General features: G+C 45.7%; 2 long non-coding RNA genes across 3 annotated transcripts in view; one reads left to right on the top strand and one right to left on the bottom strand.

The window, feature by feature from the left end:
• LOC141408614 (uncharacterized) overlaps positions 1–24261 on the top strand; it is a 46099-nt gene that overhangs the window by 4396 nt on the left and 17442 nt on the right. Inside the window, exon 3 of one of the 2 annotated variants that reach the window (XR_012424473.1) lies at positions 5113–5229. The exons of the other annotated variant lie outside the window; for it this stretch is intronic. This is a non-coding gene — a long non-coding RNA (uncharacterized lncRNA). Of the gene's footprint in view, positions 1–5112; positions 5230–24261 lie in introns of those variants that run through there. 2 annotated transcript variants of the gene reach the window in all.
• On the bottom strand, positions 7899–14529 carry LOC141408616 (uncharacterized). Its single transcript, XR_012424474.1, has 2 exons — positions 14429–14529; positions 7899–12381 (listed from the first exon to the last, which is right to left on the bottom strand). It is a non-coding gene; the product is annotated as an uncharacterized lncRNA (long non-coding RNA).

Below are 24261 nucleotides of genomic sequence, written 5' to 3'. Positions count from 1 at the left end.
CATACAGTCTTTTTGGCCGGGTGCAGTGGCTCACACCTATAATCCCAGCACTTTGGGAGGCTGAGGTGGGAGGATTGTTTGAGCCCAGGAGTTTAAGACCAGCCTGGGCAACATAGTGGGACCTTGTTTCTACAAAAATATTAAAAAATTAGCTGGGTGTAGTGATGCATGCCTGTGGTCCCAGCTACTACTCAAGCCAAGCTAAGTGGGGAGGACGGCTTAAGCCCAGGAGGTTGAGGCTGCAGTGAGCCGTGTTCACACCACTGCCCTCCAGCCTGGGTGATGGAGCGAGATCCTGTCTAAAAACAAACAAAAAGCTATAGTCTTTTTAATTTTCACAACTGTATGTTGAGCATCTTTTATGTGTTTACCATCTTAGCACTGTGTTTGGTGAAGTGTCTCTTCAAATCTTTTGCCCAGTTTTAATTGGGATGTCTGTTTTCTTACCATTGAGTTTTGAGAGTTCCTTATATGTTCTAGATGAAAGTCCCTTATCAGGTATATGATTTGCAAACATTTTATTGTTTGTATTTTACTTTTGCATTTTATAATTTTTATTATATTTTACTTTGTATTTATTTTATTATCTTTATGTTTGTGTATCTTACTTTTTTTTTTTAGACAGAGTCTCGTTCTGTCACCCAGGCTGGAGTGCAATGGTGACAAAAAACTTTTTGATAAAGTTTTTCATGTTTGTTTGTTTGCATATGAATATCCACTTGCACATTGCTTTTAGTGGTGAAAAAGAGCCATTTGCCAGCAAATTTTTTCCCTGTTCTTCAAGACAAATACTACCTTAAATGCTTTACTTTCTGCAGTGTCTTGTCCACTTGGGTACTTGGTGTTTGTTGAATGACCGAATGTGTCTGTCCTACCTCAGGAATCCCAGAATGCCAGAGCTGGGACTAATCTTAGAAACATCTAGGCTGACCCCTTTCCCCCATTTAAAAGGGGATTCCCTCCAGCTGAGGGCCGAGCAGCACTCTGCCCCAAGTGACTGAACTGGAACGCAATCCCAGGACTCTCAATTCTTGGTCCGGAGCACTTTCTGTAATCCTGTGCTGGCTCCTGTCCCTGAGACTGATTACCAGGAACGGGCCTAGATCTGCAGTGTCTTCTTGCAAAAGTCCTGATCCGATTAATTGTGTAATTCTTAGTAAGGGCTACCATTTACTGCCTGCCTGTTGTGTGCCAGGCACTTTGTATCTGTCATCTCATTTACTGCCTACAAGAATCCTGGTGGGAAGGGGGATGTTCATTATGCTCTCCACTCTGCAGATCAGAAAACTGAGTCCTAGAGGCCCAGAGAGGTTAAGCAACTTGTCAGAGGTGGCACAGGCACAATGGAGGAGCTGGGGCTCAAATTCAGGGCTGTCAAACCCCAAATCTTCCCTTTCTCCAAATATTTCTACTCTAGCCCCTGCTCTTATCTGTAGGGACCCTACAGAGGCAGGATGGCATGTTGAGTCACTGCTCAAACTCTGGAGCAAGACAGCCTTGTTTGAACCTCACTTTGGGCAAGTCACCCATCCTTTATGTGTCTCAGTTTTCTCATCTCTAAAATGGGAACAGTGATATTAATTATCCCTCACACATAGGGCTGTTATGAGAGTGGTTTTTTTGTTTGTTTGTTTGTTTGTGTTTGAGACAGAGTCTCACTCTGTCGGCCAGGCTGGAGTGCAGTGGCATGACCTTGGCTCACTGCAACCTCTACCTCCTGGATTCAAGCAATTCTCATGCCTCAGCCTCCAGCGTAGCCGAGATTACAGACCTGTGCCACCATGCCCAGCTAATTTTTATTTATTTTTTCGATTTTTGGTAGAGGTGGGGTTTTACTCTGTTGGTCAGGCTGGTCTCGAATGCCTGACCTCAAAGGAACTGCCTGCCTCAGCCTTCCAAAGTGTTGGGATTATAGGTGTGAGCCACCGCGCCCAGCCTGTTATGAGATTTTAAAAGCCAACGTGGGGATATTCCCTCAAAACAGTGGCAGAACACAGTAACCCTCAGTGGGTATTAGTGGTTGCTTCTTGGGAACGGGGACACTGGGACACTCTGGAGGCTGCCCCTGCGCACCTGCGCGCAGAAGGGCAGAGAAGCCCAACACTGGGCTTAGGTGGGCCTGGGGAAGTGCAACCAAGCCAAGAGGCCAGGAGGTTGCCCACCTGCCTACAGGCTCCACAGAGAAGGATAAAGCCCTTGCCTGACCCTTTGTCCTTCCCGGGGACCTTTCCTTGTGACTTTTTTTTTTTTTTTTTTTTTTTTTTGAGAGAGTGTCACTCTGTTACCCAAGCTGTAATGCAGTGGCACAATCTCAGCTCACTACAACCTCCACTTCCCGGGTTTAAGTGATTCTCCTGCCTCAGCCTCCCGAGTAGGTGGGATTACAGGCATGCACCACCACACTCGGCTAATTTTGGTAGTTTTAGTTAGAGACGGGGTTTTGCCATGTTGGCCAGGCTGGTCTCAAACTCCTGATCTCAAGCGATCCACCAACCTCGGCCTCCCAAAGTGTTGGGATTACAAGCGTGAACCACCACACCTGGCCTCTCGTGACCTTTGGAAGGTGAGAAAAAAAATAACATATTTAGACACACTCACTGAGCCTGAGCCTGAGCCCAGGCAGGTTTTGTGTATTAAATATTGATGAACCAACGTGGTAGGCCTGGTGGGCTGCTCTCATGCAGGCCAAATCCCCCAAAACTTGGGAGAGTAATCTGAATTTCGCGTATGGCCTCAGGTGTTTGAAAATGCACTCACAGAACATTTAGGCATGAGGACCAGATTCCCACTTGCCTGTGTTTCCTGAGAATGATGATGAAGGATCCCACATTGATACTTGTACAGAGCTTGATTCAGGCAATCACAGAACTAGAGCTTCAGGTCTGGAAGGAATCTCAGGGACCATTGCTCCTTTCTCACTCCCTTCCCTCTCCTCCTTTCAGGGGAGGCAGGACAACACTGTGGTTGAACACAGGCTTCAGAACCCACAGACCTGGGTTGGAATCTGCCTATCCTGCCAGTTGTCCACATAAATCATGCTGTCTCTAACTCACCTCTGGGCCTTTGCACATGCTGGCCTGCCTGCCCGAGCCCTCTTCCCCAGCTCCTTGTCAAGTAACACCTTCTCTATTCTTGGGGCTCAGCTTAGACTTCACTTTCTCTAGGGAGCCTTCTCTGTCCACTGCCCACTATTTCCTCCTGAGCTGAAGACTTGCAAAACATTTTTTCTGTTGAGCACACTACTCACCATGCTGCCTTGGAATTGTCTGTTTCTTGTCTCTGTTCCTCAGTAGCCTGTGAGCTACTCACGTGCAGAGATCCCATGTAATTTTGGATAATCCATTTAGCTTCTCTAAGCCTCAGTTTACTGACTTCTAAAGTGGGGATAAAATAGCATTTCCCTCACCAGGTCATTTTGTAGATTAAATGAGATCATGCTGGAAAATTCATATACAAGCCTTGATTTAGTCCTTGGCACACACTATGTGTTCAAGAAATGGTTTAAAAGTATGATGATGATAATAATGACAATTGTATTTTTCAACACTTGCTGCTATAACAAATAAGCAACAAAAGTCTCAGAGGCTTAAAACAATAGAAGTCATTCCACTTCTGGGTATATGCCTCAAAAAATTAAAAGCAGGCACACATATTTGTACACTAATGTTCATAGCAGCGTTATTCACAATAGCCAAAAGGTGGAAACAATGCAAATATCCATTGACAGACAGATGGATAAATGAAATGTGGTCTATTCAGACAATGCAATATTGTTCAGCCTTAAAAGGGAAGGAAATTGGCCAGGCATGGCGGCTCATGCTTGTAATCCCAGCACTTTGGGAGGCCGAGGCTAGTGAATCAACTGAGGTCAGAAGTTCAAGACCAGCCTGGCCAACATGGTAAAACCCCCATCTCTACTAAAAATAGAAAAAGTGGCCTGTAGTCACCGAGATCATGCCACTGCACTCCAGCTTGGATGACACAGCGAGACTCTGTCTCAAAAAAAAAAAAAAAAAAAAAAAGGAGGGCATGGCGGGCAGATCACCTGAGTTCAGGAGTTTGAGACCAGCCTGGCCAACATGGTGAAACCCGATCTCTACTACAAACACACAAAAAATTATCTGGCCGTGGTGGTGGGCCCCTGTAATCCCAGCTACTCAAGAGGCTGAGGCAGGAGAATCGCTTGAACCTGGGAGGTGGAGGTTGCAATGAGTGAAATCATGCCACTGCACTCCAACCTGGGTGACAAGAACAAAACTCCGTCTCAAAAAAAAAAAAAAAAAAAAAAAAGGGAAAGGAAGGCGACTACAACATGGATGCTACAACATGGATGCTACAACATGCTACAACATGGATGAATCTTGAAGACTCTATGCTAAGAGAATTAAGCCAATTTTAAAAAGACAAATATTATATAATTCCATTTACATGAAGTACTTAGAGTAGTCAAATTCATAGATACAAAAAGTAGAATATGGTGATGTCAGGGACTGGGTTGGGAGGAGATGGGGAGTGGTTATTTAATGGGTACAGAGTTTCAGCTTTATAAAGGAAAGAGTTTTGTGAACAGATGGTGGTGATGGTTGAACAACAGTGTGAATACCATGAGCTGTACCCTTAAAAATGGTTAAAACGATCAATTGTATGTTATGTATTATCACACAAAAAAAGAATGTTAAAAAAGAGTTCATTCTTCACGGTAGTTATATCTAAATGAGGGTGCTCTGTTTGGGGACTCTCTTCCATGCAGTAACTTTAGGGACCCACTTTTTTGGCATCTTATGCCTCTGCCAGCCATCTTCAACACGTGGCTCCCATTGCCAGCCTAGAGCAGGTGCTGCAAACTATCCCCCTGGGCCAAACCCAGCCAGCAGCCTGTTTTGTATAGCCCTAGACCTAGGAATGGTTTTACATTGTTAAAGGGTTGTGACTAAGGCAGAGAAAGAGAGGAGAGGAAGGATGGAGCTAGGAGAAAGGAAAGGGAAGAGGAAAGAGAAAGAGAAGAAGATATGATGGAAACTATTTGTGGCCTGCAAAGCTGAAAATATTTAGTATCGGATCCTTTACAGAAAACATTTGTTGGCTCCTGCCTTAGAAACATTTCTATTCTAGGGAGCTGAGTGGTCCACATCACCTACATCCATATTCCATTGCCTGGAACTATCATGTGGCCATGCCTGACTGCAAGGAAGTCTGGGAAATATAGTGCAGCTGTGTGCCCAGGAAGAAGAGGAAGTGAGCTTGGTGACCATCTGACAGTCATGACGGTGATGAACATCATGGTTGTCTCTCGCTGTTTCATCCAGTGGAGGAGTCTTCCTCAGCCCAGATTAGTCCAAGCCACTCATAGTGATTCCCTCTCTAGTGACTGGTTAAGGAACCTAGGCTGAAGCTGGCAGAGAATGGCGTTCCTTGGGCAACAGTTACGGGCTCAGCGGTGGGCAGGGGACCCTGTCCCAGTCAGACTGAAAATAACTTTTGTTTGACGGTTGAGGAAGAGGCACTCTCTCTTCCTCCAGCTGTGAAGAAGAAAGCATGTGGCCAGGGGAAACACTAAAATCAGAAGGTGACCATCCTTCAAAGGTTGCAGAAGGAACCAGCCTTAGGCGGGACCAGCACTGTGCCCTGCAGAGCAGAAAGACAGGAAGAAGCTGGGACCCCACAGGCTCTGTGGGGCTGCTACAGGACCAGCCCTGAGGCCTGCCCAGCCTCTGGACTTCCAGTGATGAGGCCCATAAGATCCCTCCTTGTCGAGGCCACTTTGAGTCACAGTTTCTATTACTCCCAGCCAGAGCACCCTTGCTGATCTGATGGCTTCTAGAACAACCTTGTCAATGGCCAGAAACCCCTCAGAGCCCGCCCTCTCTCCCTGGTTAACAGGTAGAACTGCTGTCAAGGTTTTTCATGTATGACTCCCAAATTTGCCTCTCCACATCTCCCACCCATTTTCCCACAGCGTCAGAACTGAAGGAGCCAGGAGCCTCCATTTTGAAAAGGACTTTTCATTTCAGCATCTACAAAGCTTCACTTTTGAGATTTCCCTTACAATCTGTGTTTTCATTTGCCAAACTTTTTTTTTTTTTTTTGAGACCAGGTTTCACTCTGTCACTCAGGCTGGAGTGCAGTGGTGTGATCTCAGCTTACTGCAACCCCTGTCTCTTGGGCTCAAGCAATCCTCCCACCTCAGCCTCCCAAGTAGCTGGGACTACAGGTGCACACCACCACACCCGGCTAATTTTTGTAGTTTTTGTAGACATGGGGTCTCTCTATGTTGTCCAGGCTGCTCTCAAACTCCTGGGCTCAAGCAATCTGCTCACCTTGGCCTCCCAAAGTGCTGGGATTACAGCTGTAAGCCACTGCACCCAGCTACCGAACATTTCTAAGTTGGATTTTAAACAATTCAATTTAAAAAATTATTATTCTTAGCAATAGTGTCCATGCACTCTTGGGTGAATCATTATTAATTTTTCCTGAGGTACCTTAAAATAAATGTATACATATGCAATTATTAACAGAAAACATGAGTCTGAACACGAACTGAAATCATCTCCTGGCTCATACTTCAGGAAACTCAGCATTCACTGATCTGGGTGGGTTTATGTTTCCTACAGGACTGGGACCCCTTGAGGGCAGGGGACACACCTTCTAAAACTCATTTATGCTTCAGAACAATTCTTTGAAAAAGGGATTCTTATCCTCTTTTGCAGATGCAGAAACTGAGGCCTCGGAGAGGTGAAGGGACTTGTCTGAGGCCACGCAGGGAGTAGATGGCAGATCCAGGGCTGAGTTCTTATTTTGAAAGTAAATCGTTCTTAGAGAAGGCCTTCAGGGACCATCTAGCACAATGCTCTTTCCTTCCCTTCCTCAGGACACTGACCCAGAGAGAAGTGACTTGCCCAAGGTGCTGTAGAACCAAGCCTAGAACTTCTAGTCCAAGACTATGTCTATTGTGCCACATTGCCCACTGCAGTCCCTCTGGCTTGTTCAGAACACAGCTATGAAGACTTCACCTGATTTGTCATCTGCAGACTTTTTTTTTTTTTTTGAGATGAAGTCTTGCTCTGTCGCCCAGGCTGGAGTGCAGTGGCCGGATCTCAGCTCACTGCAAGCTCCGCCTCCCGGGTTTACGCCATTCTCCTGCGTCAGCCTCCCGAGTAGCTGGGACTACAGGCGCCCGCCACCTCGCCTGGCTAGTTTTTTGTATTTTTTAGTAGAGACGGGGTTTCACTGGGTTAGCCAGGATGGTCTCGATCTCCTGACCTTGTGATCCGCCCATCTCAGCCTCCCAAAGTGCTGGGATTACAGGCTTGAGCCACCGCGCCTCATCTGCAGATTTTGAGGCACTAACTAGTGCCATAGCTCAAGGCCTTGTGTGTGAGTGCCTGTCAGATCTTTGTGGCTTGCTAAAGACAGCTGGACACTGGGCTGGTGCTACAGCCAGTGCCTATAATAGGAACCCTGTCATCCTTGGAGAAGCACAAGATAATCTTTCTGTTGTGGGCATATGATGTAGACTGGGGTAGTGGTGTGCTGTTCAGGAAAAAACCAACTCTGATCTGTTGCATTTGCTGATTTCTATGCTGTAGAGACTCCCACCACGGCTAGTTTTAAGCTATTACTCTAACTTTACTACATGCAGAGTTAGGAAGAGATGAACATAATGGCTCTGGAGAGCTGGTTCAAGCTGGCTTAAGCACACTCCTAGACCAGACCAACCAGAGTCTGTCTTACTAATGAGCATGACTGTCAACTGCATCACTCCAGGGGTGTCCACTGGACATGCTGTGGGCCGCTGTGGTTGTGGGTAGGCACAAGGGCAGGGTGGCCTCTTCCTCAGCCTCTGCAAGTCTCCTGACCCCCAGCCCAAGAGACCTTAAGTAAGATAGTGATGTCCATTGTTTATTAGCCACTCTCAGCTCCCCCTTTATTAACTGTCAGAATTCATTTAACAAATAATACTCTTTATTTTCAAATAGTTTCAGACTCATAATAAGTTGCATACAAAAAGAGTTCTTGCGTACCCTTCACCCAGCTTCCCACAATGATAACATCTTACACAACCAAAGTACACTGTCAAAACCAGGAAATTGACATAGGTACAATACTGTTAACTCAAAAACAGACCTTCTTTGGATTTTACAAGTTTCTACATTACATGCACTCTTATGTGTGTGTGCTCATGTTTCTCTGAAATTTTATCACATGTACAGGCTTGTATAACCATCACCACAATCAGGATACGGAACTGTTCTATCGCCCCAAATAAACTTTCAGAGCTTTTTTCTAACAAAAATGCCCAGGTATTAGAATGAAAACAGCATAGATTTTGGAGTCAGTCCTATTATTTTCAAATCCTAGTTTTTTCCACTGTGTGACCTTGGGTACATAGTTTAACCTCTCTGAGCCTTACTTTCCTCATTTCCAAAATGTAGGATTGACATAAGGACTGAATTAGAAAATTACGTCTGTAGAGTGCCAGGGATATAGTAGATGCTCAACAAGTGTTAGTTCCTTCCCAGGCTCAAAGGAAAAGTCTGGGCCCTTATTCATGCTGAAGATTCAGGGGCATTAATGAATTCTGTCTTCAAGACCCTGGGTTCCATATACTAATATAATATTTGGAGTTTCATCTCTTAGTAAGAAAACTCCAAGACCCGACATGTGGTCAGGTGTCATTTTGCTGAAACTAATGTTTGAATTCCACAAGGGAGGCTGGAGTTTGGAAGATAGTGGTTTATTTGGCTAATAAGCCTAACAAAGCCCCCAGGATCTGCATATCAGCAATGGCTTTGCCATTACCTCACTACTTGTGCTAGTTAAGTAAATGAAAAGAGAGTGAAGAAGTCTAAAAAACTGCTGGTTCCTAACGTTTAGGTGCATTCAAGTAGTCAATGCCAAACATAGGAGGAGGCTAATAATGATAGCCACATGCTGGGCACTGTTCAGGGCTTTATGTGTGTGAATTAATCAAATCTTCACAAATACCCTATAAAGTAGGTACTGTTATCGTATCCATATGTTATCATAGATGAGGAAAACCAAGTCAGCGAGAGATTAAATGATCTGCTCAGGGTTACTGCGTTAGTAAGAGGCACAGCCAGAATTTGAACTCAGGCGGTCTGGTTCTAGAGTCCACACCCAGACTGACCATCCCACACTATTCATGAGAATAAGCCCACCTCATGAATTCTGCAGAAACAACAAAGAAAGCATTAGAGAAAGTATTCCAGCTAGGGCTGCTCTAGTACATGAAAACAAGAGTTTTGATGCTCCCAATACCCTTTTATTTAGCACCTATTACGTGTATATATTGTGCTAGGTCCTGGGAATAGAATGCAGAGGAAAAGTATGCATTTGGCTCCTGCCTTGCTGGAGCCCACAATGCAGTGGTGGTGCCAGACACCAATTAAGGAATCACAAAAGTCAATATAAAATCATAAAACTACTTCAGTAGTGTGCTGAAGCAGTTCCCAGTGCTCTAAGGGCCTGTGAAGGAGGGTTTTAGTCTAGTCAGGATGGTCAGGGAAGTCATCCTTGAAGAAGAGATAAGTATGCAGAGATCTGAAGGAGAAGCAAGAGTTATTCAGGCAAAGAGGGAATGAGGGCGGCACCTCTGAGAAAGCATTCCAGGAAGAGGGAGCAGGAAGTGCAAAGATCCCATGATGGGAGGAAGCAAGGGTCACTCAAGGAAGTAAAAAGAGCTGTGGCTTGAGGGGAGAGACAGGAGAGCAAGCTGTGAGAGGGCCTGGAGGGCCACGTGGGCCACAGGAAGGCTTCAAGAGCAATGGAAATCCTTCCAGGAGGTTCCAGTGTGCACTCAGGGGTGTATGTAGGAGACCCAATACAGTTTGAGGAAGCACCAAAACCACTGAATTCTGACAATCCTGTGAGTGTCGTTCTCTTCCCTCTATAAATGAGAGGACTGATGATCCAGGGTCCTCAGAAAGCATTTCCTCACCTCTTCTTGTCACAGCCCCTTTGGAAATCTGACGAAAGCTAGTGGTAACCTCACCACCAGGAAACTGTACCCACACATTTTGAAAATCTTGCAAACACTTTCATGGGACTCATGAAACTCTTAAAACCCTCCAGACACTTAAAACTCTCCAGAACCCCTGACGAACTGATTTTAAAAGAGAATCCAAATTCCAGGAGGCCGAGGCGGTAAATGATGAATTCAAAGAGATGAACTGTCAAATGGGGGAATTTTAGGCAATAACCTAGATCAGGTCAGAGGGTGAGAAATCGGGACAGTTTTCTGTTGTGATATGAGCTCCCAAGTGTCTAGGCCCAAATGGATGAGCTATGCCATCCATCCATCCACCCCTCAAAGTATTCATGGGGCACCTCCCCACCCCCACCCCGTACCAGGTCTTGTACTCAATTCCGGGAGCACAGAGATGAATCAGACACAGATCCGGCCCTTGAGGACCCCAGTGGAAGCAGACTTAGCCACAGATAATTATTTTCAGGTTAGTACTAAAATAAAGGCAACTGCAAAACACAGAGCAAGGCCCAACAATTCTTTCCTTGCTGGGGCTTTAAAATATACCTCTTACAGATGTGAATATGGTAACGAACAACTGGAAGGAGAGTGTTATGAAACTCTTAAAGTCTTAAAGTTGCGGAGGGATTATCTTCACACTAGAAGCCCCCACTGCTCGTAATATACCTGGGGGAGAGCTGGGGAAGGAAGGAGTTGAGAATCAAGAGTTAAAGGGCTGGAAACTTTTGCATGTCCCTAGGCTGCTGACTGCCCCCTAATGACAAGCTACAGAAGGCAGGGGCCAGTCTTTCTCTTCCTCAACCATTGAAAGGGCCCATTTCATCTGGTGAAAGGTCAGCCCGGACCAAGGCATGCAGGAAGGCCAGGGCAGCATCACAGACCAGGCAGACATCAGGGCGAGATGGAGCGCTGACCTCAGGGATCCAGGTGAGCCTTCCCTGCCTCACTTAAGGCCACCGGAGAGGAGGTGTGGAGTTGAGTAAAGGCCCGTGTGGGTCTGTCTGTTCCATCCTCTCTTCTCACCCTTCAACCTGAATTGCAGATTACCGAAGAACTGGAAGAGGCTAAGGTTCTAGTCCTGTCGTTGTGGATCCTGGAGTTTGTGATGCGTTATCTGAGGGCGTGTGATAGTTCATTTGACAACTGATAATAGCCATTCGTCTATATGCCGGGCACTGAGGTACTTTCATCTCACTTAAACCTCTTAAGTTCACAGAGCTAGAAAATAGAAGAGGAATTTGAAACCAGTGGGCCAACTCCAAGGCCTGTGCTTCCAACCACTATACTCCTCTGTCTCCCACTGAGAGAGAGCTTGTTAGAACTGTGAGTTCCTCGCAGCACTCAGTGATGGCCAGAGTGGCATTGTCCTAAAAAGCCATCTGCTCTCGTCCTTCCTGCCCCAGAGCTCCAGCAGTCTTCCCAGAGCTCTACATCCTCACCTCTTTTGCACGCTATCTTCACCTCTTTTGAGGCATGGATATTTTCTACTTTGTATTACATTTCTGCAACTGTTTTTCTCTTTCTGCAAGGAGGCAGATGCTCTTTGTGGACACGGGCACATCTGCATCATCTTGATGCCCCTCTTGGTGCTTGGGTCACGGCAGCCATCAATCGAGTCTTATCCAGACTTCCAAGTAATGCACGGGTAATTTCCACCATCTTGGTCTTGGATAGGCAATGCTGCCAAGCACACAAATTCTGTCCCAGGGCCACAGAGGACACCACTCTGGCCAGTGCCTCATAAATGTGCCTGTGAAGGACAGACTCGAGTCCATCTGCACGTCAATGGCCGTGAGGAGCTGGCACACAGGGAAGAAAGCCAGGTCAAGCTGTGAACTGCAGAGGAGTCTTGGACGTTACGGGAAACGGCTCCTTCCCAGCTATAGCTGGAGCCAACCCTGTCCCCTGGGTGACCTCACAGCCCGGCCTCAGCTAATTGGCTCATGGTGATACAGAGAGGCGTGCTGGTGTAGAGGCTCTGTCCAATAGGAGAGCTCAATGTTGGACGGTGGCAAGCAGACCCAATCAGGGCGTTCCATTAGGAGCTCAGCCGCTTGGTGCAGCCTGGGACTGGAAATTTACACTCAGCCGTTAACACCAAAAGTGGTTTTTCTGGGCCACCATCTTTGCCTGTGGAGGTACGGGCACTCGCACCCACAGTCGGCTGCATGAGGCCGTTACAGGGTTGCTGCAGGGCTGGTGGCACCCCCAGGCTCTCTCTTTCTCTCTTTCTCTTTCTCTCTCTCTCTTTTTTAAGTCCAGCTGAATATCATAGGTGCGCTCTTTGGAGGCCTTGTCCCTGGAGTTTTGCTATTCCTGTTCCGTGTTGTGATCTCTGTCTCCTCCAGGAAGCTTGTTGTCACTGCATTCTGTTCCTGTAAAAAACAGAGAGACCTGGGAAATTGAATAAATTGCATAGTCACGCAGCTATCATGGAGCAGTTAGTATTCCGTACCCGGTCTGTCTTACACAAGTCCACTCTTAACCACGTAAGACAAAGTAGCAGAGCTAAGGAGCAATGTTTGCTCATTCTGCCTCCCAGCAGAATTTCACAAAGCCCTTGACTCTGTGACAGCGCAGTCCTCCTGCTCATAAGATGATGAGCGGGATAGAGCACAGGTTCCCACATCTCTTGCCCGAATTACAGCATTTTTAGAAAAAAATAAGTTCAATGATCCTGGCTGGCCCTTGCTTCTTCCTCTGCATAAGATACTGACAGGACTAATGATTGTGCCTCAGTAATCTATAAACACATGTACCCTCGCACCCAAACTTTCATAAGGTTTTGCTCTAATGTAACTTCTGAGTAGGTTTGATGTAACTTCTGAGCACATGCAGAACCACCCCTATCTTCATATAAACTGGACTTAAATACTGTTTTGAAGCAGTCTAACATAAACTCTCTGAAAGACTACCAGGTTGCAATCCTCTTAATAAAACTAATTATTAGGCAGGGGACGATGGCTCACAACTGTAATCCTAGCACTTTGGGAGGCCAAGGTGGGCAGATCACCTGAGGTCAGGACTTCGAGACCAGCCTGGGCAACATGGTGAAACCCCGTCTCTACTAAAAATACAAAAATTAGCCGGGCGTAGTGACACACGCCTGTAATCCCAGCTACTCAGGAGGCTGAGGCAGGAGAATCGCTTGAACCTGGAAGGCGGAGGTTGCAGTGAGCGAGCTCGCGCCATGTTACTCCAGCCTGTGTGACAGAGCGAGACTCTGTCTCAAAAAATAAAAAATAGAAAAAGTAAAACTATTTAAATGCCTGATTTTTCTTTAGTTGGCAACCACAAGGCTGTAGTGTTCCCCCTAGGTGGTCTTGGAACCCACGCTGTCTTGCACAACCCAACGAAGTCTTTGTCAGCCAACGTCCCTGAGTACATCCCTCTCATCTCCAGTTCACAGGCTCAGAGAGGTGAAGTGACTTGCTCAAAACTGCACAGGCACTGAGTATCAGAACCCAGTTTTGTACCCAGGTCTGTAGGAATCCAAGGTCTTCATAATTACAGTTCAAAGTAAAACTGAGCTTCTGGTTAGAGTCTTGTGTGGCTGGATACTTCCTCAGTGTTTGCCTTGGCTCACCACAAACCTAGAAGCATAGGGAGGGCATGACATCTGTATGCTGGGGTTTGGCATAGGGCTGAGCACACAGTAGGTCATGAATACATGCAGTCTCCGTGAAAGTATTCTCTCTTGTCTCGTTGCTTCATTGCCCAGTGTCATGATTAGGTCACCCAGGAGACACAATTACCTTAGTATAAATCCATCAGTTCCTCAAAACTAGTGATTGAGAGTAAAACAATGAATGACTGGTGAGCCTATTGCTTCTTGGCAGATCCGTGGTGAATTTCTCATCAGACTTTCAAGGCTGGCAGGTCGACATAGCACGTGGGAAAGAGCATAGGCTCAGAAGTCAGAAAGGATTTCAGACCTTGCCTCTAATTTACTATCTGTAGGACTGTCTGGTTTCAGTTTCTACCATCATATGTAATAATTATCAACTTGACAAGTACACAGCACATTCATTTCCAAATGTCCATATATATATGTATATGTCAGCTAGGAAAGTTGGTCCAAAAAGAGGACTCATTCCTGGGTCTCCTAATTCGGGGTCTGATCCTTTTCTCCAAATTAATGTCTCAATCTTAGTAAGCCATACTTGGGTTCAAATCCTGGCTCTACAACTTTTTCGTTGCCTGACCTTGATTGGGCAAGGATTGCATGGAATAATTAAATATAAATATTAAGTACAGTCATGATTATAGTATAGATTGTAGTTTTCTGACCCTGCTACTGAACGTATAATCCTTGAAGGCAAGCCTTTTTCTTATTCATCTTAGTTACCCATCTAACTAAGTAGCTCTGGCCACACACACAGATACATTTACTGAGCACCTACTACATGCTGAAGCACTTACCACATGCCCACTGTGCTGAAGCCTCCATGTGCATCATCTCTTCTACTCCTCACAGAAATTCTGTGAATGGATCATATTACCCCATCTTGCAGATGTGGCAACTAAGGAACAGAAAGTTGAAGTAATTTCATTAACACAGTGCCAAGTTCCAACACAGGTCTGTCTGATTCTGGAGCCCACGTAGTTGATCGCTGTGCCACCCAGCTTTGCTGAGAAGTTGTTCAGTAACCATGATATATGGGTGATGAATTGTAGAGTTGAGTCAATCAACAGCCAGTTCAGGCAGCCAGACCTACAAAGCGTGTGATTTTGTCATCTGTGTGTTCTTACCTCCAGTGACATCTGAAAGAGGTCTTTCTCTAGTCAGGCTCTCTTTCCCCAGAGCCCTGGAGTTAGGCAGCTCCCTTGGGGCAAAAGCCTGTCTCCTGAAGCCTGGCCTGGCCCCCCAGTGAAGGCAGAGGGCTTGGCGCTGTGCTGAATGCATATTAGGCACTCAGGACACCTTGTCAGCTGATGGAAAGGTCAGTTGGTTGATGCAGAGAGCCCATGGGACACAGCCCTAGTTGTGAAACTGCTCTTAGTTTCAGAGCAGGGAGAATTTCTTCCTGCCCACCTTAGGAGGGAGGGCTGCCTCGGGGCCAAACACCGTCATGGAAATTGAGAAGCTTATACGGACAGATGCAGGTGTGGTAGGTGGTCCTGAGATTTTCCAGTCCCTTCCCCTCTCCCTGTCCTGTGAATGTCTCCACAGCCATCCTAATAATCATACGGTGCACTGGAGTTCACAACATGCTTTCACATATGTGACCCCATTTTTGAGCCTTACAGCAATGCTTTGTAGGTAGGTGTGGATGGAAAGCAGCATGGCCTGGTGGCAGAGCCCAAGTTGTAAAGTCATCAGACCTGGTCCAGATCTCAGCTCTACCACTTCATAGCCTTATGACTTTGGGAAATTTTCTAAACCTCTCTGAATCTAGACTTTCTTTCTCTGTAAAATGGGGATAAGAATAGTCTCTCTGTCACAGGGCATTGCGAGAAGTAGGTGCTATTTGTAAAGTTTCCAAGAACCCAAAAAATCAATATTTTAAAATTAGGCATGCCTTACATATTTATTAGATAGTGTGTTGCCCCTTGGATACATGACTTGCCCAAGGTCACTCAGCTTGTAAGCAGCAGAGCTGGGACTCACACTCGGTTTTCCTGGTCCTGAGGGATGGTAGCAGTTGGTGCTTATTGTATTCCAGCTGACCTGAATAGGATGGGAGAAATGTGCTTGCCTGTGTTCATATCATGCTTCTTAGGGATAGGAGTAGACATCAAGTTGGGGAGGGGTCTAGCACTCAGAGGTAGCAACATGGAAGCAGGGCAGGATGGAAGGTAACCGAGAGCCCCTCTGCTGTGCCTGGCGTCCTTTCCAGCTCCCTGCCTGAGGTCTCTTCCCTGCCTGTCCTCTGCCTGAGGTCTCCTCCCCCTGCCTGTCATCTGCCTGTTGCTGTAACTTTCCAGTGTCTTGGTGGATTTCCCAAGATGAATGCACCACACCTCAAATGAGCTGTTTGCCCAAATGATAGGATGCTCTTGGTTCATCCAATGAATGAATATTTATGAAGTCTCCACAAGGTCTACAACCCTGTAATCAGGGCTGGAGGGTGGAGATGCTGGACAACAAAAGATCTGGGCCCGCAAGGATTTTCCAATACAGCAGTGGACCCAAAAAACAGTACTGGGCGGATGTATTTCTGTGCCCTCCACCTACTTCCTAATTTATACCCACTCAGCATCAGTCCCTCCTTTTAACTCTGCACGTAGCAGGTGGAGCATGGCTTAGGTCCCCGAGGGCTGCTTGGCTGGGTGGGTTTAGAGAGAGCCAAGAGCAGACAGCTATTTAACATTCCCTGGGAGAGGGAGGAATGAATCATAGTTGTCTTGGGCGGTGAATGTCAACTGGCCCTGTCACTAATCAATACTGGGCCCAGAAGTGGTAGATTCTTGGAGAAAAGAACCAGGGCAGGGTGTCCTCTACATCCCCAGCTCTCAGGCCTTACCTAGAATGCAGCTGGCTTTCTGGGAAGGCAAGATGACAGGGGGAAGCTTGGATGCTTTGGGTCTCACATTGGAGTCTTTTCTTGAGCTTAAGGTCTTCTTTGTGCCAGCCTATCACCTCCATAGCATGTGACAAATTTAAGAATGTGCTACTTCCTAGGCCTCTGGGACCTGCTTTCTTGTCCTTTTTCCTTAAAAAGAAATGAGTCTAAACCATTTGGAAAAAGGGAAATGTAGAAAGAAGTTTTAAAACCATATTTAGATCCACCACTCAAAGCCAACCACAAGTTTTGGCGTCTTTTATTTGAATCCTTTAAAAAACACTTCGAGATTATGCTAAGTGAAGTAAGCCAGTTACAAAAAGGCAAATACTGCATGATTCCACTTCTGTGAGGTATCTGAAGTCATTCAGACTCATAGAAACAGAAAGTAGGGTGCTGGTTGCCTGGGACTCAAGAGAGGGGAGTGAGGAGTTGTTTGGTGGGTATAGATTTTCGGTCATGCAAGATTAAAAAGTTCTAGAGCTGGCTGGGCACGGTGGCTCACGCCTGTAATCCCAGCACTTCGGGAGGCCGAGGCGGGCAAATCATGAGGTCAGGAGTTCAAGACCAGCCTGGCCAACATGGTGAAACTCCGTCTCTACTAAAAATACAAAAAATTAGCCAGGCGTGGTGGCGGGTGCCTGTAATCCCAGCTACTCAGGAGACTGAGGCAGGAGACTTGCTTGAACCCGGGAGGCAGAGGTTGCAGTGAGCCAAGATTATGTCACTGCACTGCAGCCCCGGTGACAGAGTGAGACTCTGTCTCAAAAAAAAAAAAAAAAGTTCTGGGGCTCTGTTTTATGACAACGTGCATAAAATTAACACTACTGTACACTTAAAAATAGTTAAGGGGGTAAATTTATGTTGCGGAGTTTTTGTTTTGTTTTGTTTTGTTTTGTTTACCACAGTTACAAAAAACACTTTGCATATGGCTACTCTACCAGATATGAAGTTTTTTGTCCTGCTGTAGTCACTTAATGTAAAATATTAAAGCAAATCTAGATTTTTGCTGCCATTATTTTGAATGGATACATAATACTTCACTAGGTTGAGACACTATAATGTACCTCACATTCCCCTTTGGGACACTGTGGTGGTTATTCCACTGTGTAAGTAAGGATGCAGTGAGAATTTCATATACGAAGGTTTCCCCTATTCACAGTAACCGGAGCCAGTCTCCCTGAGGAGGAGGTACAGGATCAAAGGATATCAACATACCCGTGCTTTTAAGACACATTGCCAAACTGTTTTCCAAAACAGTTCTGCTAATTTCTACTCCCACCAGCCATGAATGAGAGTTCGTCTTTCACCACACCCTTGGCAACCTTGGCTACTATCGTTTTCTCAAATCTGGGCTGATTTGGTAGGCAACCATTTGCATCTCGTTTTAATTTTTATTCCTTCGATAACTAATGAGACAGAACATCTTTCCATGTGTTTGTGAATTGCTTATTCCTGTCTTCTAACCTTTCCTTTCCTTCATCCATTTAGCTTTCGGCGCATTCAAGGTTTTTCTTGTGGAGTTGTGTAAGTTCTCCCAGGACAGAGTTTCTGCTACATCGCAGCCTGGGATGGCACAGGCAGCATCCCCTTCTCTAGCCCTTTCCCCCTCAGAGGGGCCTCTCCGCATTTTCCTAATTCCTATACATTCTTCAAGGACCAGTTAAGGCTCCACCTTCTCTCAAAAGCCTACCCTGCTAGCCACAATCTCTATTTTTCTTCCCCTCTCCACTTTATTTAAGCACAATTAGGCATTTTAGAACGTGCTTATATTTTCAGAATCGTTCAGATTGGGTCTCTGTGTTCTACCACATCCTATCTCCCAGGAAGTGTGGGTCTCCCCTGCACTAGTGCAGTGCTAGGCATAGATAAGTGAACTTGGCAGCAACCTGCCAGTTCTAAAACTAAAGCCTATAGACTTCCTCTGGCCTCTGGCCATCCATAGACTTCCACTTCAGGAAAATCATGGTGTTTTGATGACAGCTCCTCTACTGACTTAATGGGACTAAATTCTTCACCCTTGCTGGGCCTTTGTTCTCTCAGTTGGCAAATGGGATGATGGCTTTTACCTCACTTGGTGATGTGAGGATTAAATGAAATAATTTGAAACAAGGGTTTTGAACACTTCTTGGTATAAAATAAACACTAAGAAAAACAACACAGGAGCTATTATTGTTTCTTCACCACCATTCATGTTTCTCCCTTCCTTCAGAAAACTTGATTTTTCCAAGATGTCATCTCTACTGGTTTCCTACTGTTACTGCGATGAATTACCCCAAACTTAGTGGCTTAAAACAACACAGATGTATCCTCTTACATTTCTACGTATTAGAAGTCTGAAATGGGGCTGGGTGTGGTGGCTCATGCCTGTAATTCCAGCACTTTAGGAGGCTGTGGTGGGAGGATCATTTGAGGCCAGGAGTTTGAGACCAGCCTGGACAACATAGTGAGACCCCATCTCCACAAAAAGTAAAAAAATTAACCAAGTGTGGTGGTGCGTGCCTGAAGTCCCAGCTAGTCAGGAGGCTGAGGTAGGAGGATTGCTTAAGCCTGAGAGGTTGAAGCTGCCGTGAGCTATGATTGTGCCACTGCACTCTAGCCTGAGTGACAGAGCACGACCTTGTCTCGAAGAGGTAAAAATAAATAAAAATAAAGAAGTCTGAAGTGGGTTTTGCTGGATCAAACCCAGATGTCATCAGGGCTGTGCTCCCTCCAAGGCTCCGGGGAAGAATCTGTTTTCTTCTCTTTATCAATTTCTAGAGGTTGCCTCCATCCCTCGGCTTGTGGCCCCTTCCTCCATCTTCAAAGAACATCACTCTAGCCTCTGCCTTCTGTCCTCACTTCTTTCTCTGTATCTCTGACCTTTCTGACCATAAACCTGGTGATTACATTGGGCCCACCCAGATAATCTCTCATGTCAATATCCTTAACTTAATTACATCTGCAAAGTCCCTTTGAGCAAGTAAGGTAACATATTCACAAGCTCTGGGGATTAAGACTGCACTTTTTGGGGGCCATCATCTAGCCTGCCTTCCTATTCATACCTATTGATTTGGCCTCCACAACCCTGTGCACTTGGCTGTTCTGCATCCTTCAGGAAGGGGCGAGAGGGAAAAAGGAATGGTCCCTGAGCAAGCCCTGTGGTAGGTGCCCTGATTCACCTGGGGATAGAGATTCTTACATTTCCACAAGGAAACAGAGGCTTAGAGAGGCTTGGTGCTTATCTAAGATCACACAGCACAGCCAGGTTTAGAGCCCTCCCGGGCTGGCTGACTCCAGATCTGTGTTCTTTTCACCACCCAAGGATGGTGTCTCACATTCAGGGTTGTTCTCTATTCATTTAAATTCAGTTCAACACATAGGTCTTGAGCAGGGACCTACCTTGAGGAAGGCACCATACAATAGATAACATAGTTTTCTGTAATTTTATGTAAAATAGTTTTCTGATTTTAGGCAAGTCATGTGACTGTCAACCTTAGTTTCCTCCTGTGCAAAAGGAGGCGGAGGTCATAGAAAAAAAGAAGGCCATGAACAACCACTCCTCAGGGGAGGAAACTCAAACAGCCAGGAAGCACATGAAATGATGCTTCACCTCATTCATAATCAAGGAAATGCAAACTCAAACAATAATGAGAACCTCCATGGTTCTTTTTGCCTCATCAAGTGAAATCTGACCTTTGAGATGATATAAGCTGTGGGCTCTATCTCTTGGTCTCCCCTACTTTTTTTTTTTTTCTTTCTGGGTTTTTTGTTGTTGTTGTTGTTGTTGTTGTTGTTTGTTTGTTTTTGAGAAAGGGTCTCACTCTGTCACTGGAGTGTAGTGGCACAATCATGGCTCACTGCAGCCTCCGCCTCCTGGGCTCAAAAGATCCTCCCACCTCAGCCTCTCAAGTAGCTGGGACTACCGGTGCACACCACCAACCTCAGCTAATTTTTTTGTGTGTGTGTATTTTGTTTTGTAGAGACTGCATCTCCCTGTGTTGCCCATGCTAGTCTTGAACTCCTGAGCTGAAGCAACCTGCCTGCCTTGGCCTCCCAAAGTGTTGGGATTACAGGCATGAGTCACTGTGCCTGGCCTGCCTATATTTCTAGAAGCAGATAGTGTGCTCCACAAATGCTGTTGGTGGCTTCAAACCCATCATCCCAGAACTCCAAATGTTCAATCTGGTTTGGGAGAAAATGCCTGAGAGTTGATTCCACATGTTGATTTAAACTAAAACCTTCAAAATGTTTGGAGGAAGTAGAGGGATGAAGTGTGTAGTAAGGAAAAGAAGAGTCATCTCTGGCCAGCCCATCCTGTTTCCAAGGAAAACCTTGTTCTCAAGACAGGCACCTAACAGAACTGCCTTTTCAATTTATCTGTTTACTCATGTATTGTTTATTCACTCGTAATCCATATGAGGACAGGGACCTCATCTGTCTTGTTCATTATATTTATGATATTGCCTGGTGCATAGTAGGTCAAGGAATATGTGTCAAGTTGAATGAAGGAATTGCTTCTCTCTGGACCTCAGTTTTCTTACCTGGAAATTGATTGGGCTGAACTTAGTTTTGATTCATTGGTTGGTTCATTGATTCATTCAAAAATGTTGATTAAGCCCTTCTATGCCAGGCCCTTGCTAGATGTTAGGTATACAGTGTTGAAAAAAACAGACGGCAGTCCCTCCCACCCTAGAGTTTTGATCCGACCATGGAGCCAGACATCCACTACTTTCATACAATTAGCTTTAATGATACAGTGTGATAAGTGCTCCAAAGGAGAAAATACAGAGTTCTATGGGGGCATCTGTTTAACAGGGGAAACCTCTAAATCGAAAAATTGAAACACCTTGTTAGAACTGCCAGTCCTCAAGCGAACCTATTGTTTTGATAAGCAAATGAATGTCCCCATGATGAAGAGCTCCAGACCAGTTGAAGTGGCTAAAATCCCACGAAGTCAAGGGTTTGCTGGACCCCACCCAGGATTCCCATCACATGGGGCTGTGGTCCCTCCAGTTCCGCCATCAATAGGTTGGAACTCACCTTGTTCAGGTACCTTCACCAGTTCTCCATTTCCAAACTCCTCACACTAGAATCGAGGTCTTCTGTAATCTGACTCCCACTTTTCTGGTGAGCCTTATCCATCCCACACTCTGCACCCCAACAATGCTGGGCTGACCCCAGCATTGCCACTCATTACCATGGGGCCTGGGTCAGGACCTTGGTTTTGTCACCGGTGAGATAATGGGATCGGACTAACATAATATTCGGGTTTTATAAATGGTATATGATCCTGGGATTACTCCCCCAAAGCACTGCACACTTTTCACCTTCATGCTTTTATCCAAGCTATACTGTCTGCCTGGAAGACCACAGTTGCCACCTGCGATTTCTATGAGATGAGACTGATATTCTAGATTTTTCTCCTTCACAATGGAGCTCAAATACCATCTTCTCCAAAAAATCCCAAGAAATTCTTTCTCTGTGTTTTCAGAACAATATGCTTGACACTTTATTAGGATACTTATTACCTTCTACCATGCATAGCTGTGTACAGACACTATAATCTAGTGTTTGACTGTGGACTCTGCAGTAAAACAAACCAGGGTTCAGATCCCAGCTTTGCCATTTATTAGCTGTGCAAACTTGGCAAGTAATTTAACTCTCTGAGCTTCCGTTACCTTATCTGTGAAATGGGAATTATAAAGCCTTCACTGTGTTGTACAAACTAAATGTGAAAATAAACAGGAAGCATTTTACAGTACTTGGCAAACAGCAAGGGCTAAACCCATGGTCACTCTCTCCTACTACATTCTAAGTCCCTTTGTAACAGGAACCAGAGCTTATCTGTTTCTGTACCCTGCCAAGAGAGCTTCAAGAAGAAAAGAGAAATGAAATAACCAATGATTGCACATCTACTATAGGCCAGGCATTGTCTTGTATATACATATTCCTTTTAATTCTCACAAGTCATTGAAGTAGGTATTATAATTACTCCCATTTTACAGATGAGGGAATTGAGGCTCAGAGAAGTGAAGTGCCTTACCCAAGGCCATGCAGATGATAATTGGTGGAGCTGAGATCTGAGCAGGGATGTGTGCCTCCAGAGGACAAACTGGCTCTGAGTAATTCAAAGGAACTTGTTCAGCACAGCTTAATAGGTCTCCTAGAAACTACTCCCAAAGTTTACGGCATTGTCAGTTTACTTCTGTTTCCCATATGAGAGTGCAGGTTCCTTGAGAGCAGGGTCTGTATCTTACTCCTCTGTATTTCCCATAGCCCCAAATATCTACAAGTGTGCCTTAGACATAGGCATTTGCTGCATGGATAAACAGATGGGTGGGTGGACGGATAGATGGAAGGATGGATGGATGGATGGATGGATGGGCAGAGGAACCAATGACTGCATGAATACAAGAGTCCCCAGAGGAAGTGCTTGCCTACCGAGCATTCTGCTTGAATAGCTCTCTGCTCCCTTCCCCAGGGATAGCCCAAGGGCCCAGCTGAGAGTGGAAAAGAGTAGGGAATAAAACACACCCCATGTGACCACTAAGCCTCTCTCAAGGTGTCATTATGGTGGACGCCACAGTGGTCAGATTCCAGCTGCAGGAGTCATGCCGGCTTCTGGCCTCTGGAATGCCACCACGGTGGGCCAGACTTCTTGGTGACCATTAAGTGTGGAGCCAGGGCCTGATTCATGCTGCAATCTTTCCTCCCCCTTTCTCTCCACCAGCACCCACAGCCCCACCCTGATTCTTGACCACAAGGAGATAGACCAGTGGTCAGATTTTGCCACAGAGCCACCACATCCCCAGAGAGGGTTTTGGCCCAGAAAGTAGGTCAAAAGCCACTGCCTCTTTATGGAAATAGTAGCAAAGGCCCAAGATGCTTCATCATCAGGCTTACCTGATGGTATCACTGTCTCCCCACATACCCGGGAGGGAGGGAGGGAGCTGTGGGCGATGTGAGTATCCCCAGCCCACATTCACCTGGGCGGGATGAAGGAGATGATGTGTTCAAAGGGCACACATCACCTGTAGCACAGGGCCTGGCCTGTAGTAAGCGCTCAGTAAATGGGAGCTGCAATTATTAGTGTTACCAATTATCATTAAAGGTAATTAACTGCTACTGAAGTGGTGCTTCACTCTGGCTACATCTAGAAAGGATTTTAAGCCCATGGTTTGGAACCCAAGTCCATGGCACACCCCTAAGTAATGAAAATAAAAGGTAAAAAGGCAAGATTGTGTTTACTTAGTGCCAGGCAATCCATAAAGTAGAATCCAGGGCAGCTGTTAAGTCACTGGGTGGTGCCATATTTTTTGCCAGTATTTGGACTGCAGTGCCTAGGTGCCCAGCTGTGAAGTCAGAGGGACTGTCAACTTAGTGCCAGTCACTTATGCTTCCAGAGCCTCAGTTTCCCACTCTGTATAACTAATATACAAAGTCCTACCTGTGGACTTATTGAATGATTAAATGAGCACAGATACCCCCAAGCTTGGCTACAAATGAGATCCCTGGAATAATGATATGAATACAAATCCCTGCGTTTTCAGGACCATAGCAGGTGGGTCTAATACCTTAGACCACAGACCTACTTTGGGGAACTGTGGAGTCAATCTATACATGGGCTTTGCACAGTTCTTGGTGTTAGTAACTTCTCAGTAAATATAGTCATTCCTCGGGGTCTGAGGGGGATTGGTTCCTGGACCCCTCCAGGATACCAAAATCTGAGGATGCTCAGGTCCTTGACATAAAATGATGTAGTATTTG

The sequence above is a fragment of the Macaca fascicularis genome, chromosome 1 (genome assembly GCF_037993035.2).
Source record: "Macaca fascicularis isolate 582-1 chromosome 1, T2T-MFA8v1.1".
Taxonomy (NCBI): Eukaryota; Metazoa; Chordata; class Mammalia; order Primates; family Cercopithecidae; genus Macaca; species Macaca fascicularis.
The sequence above is the reverse complement of the archived record's forward strand: the minus strand, read 5'-3'. Positions and strand labels throughout refer to the sequence as shown.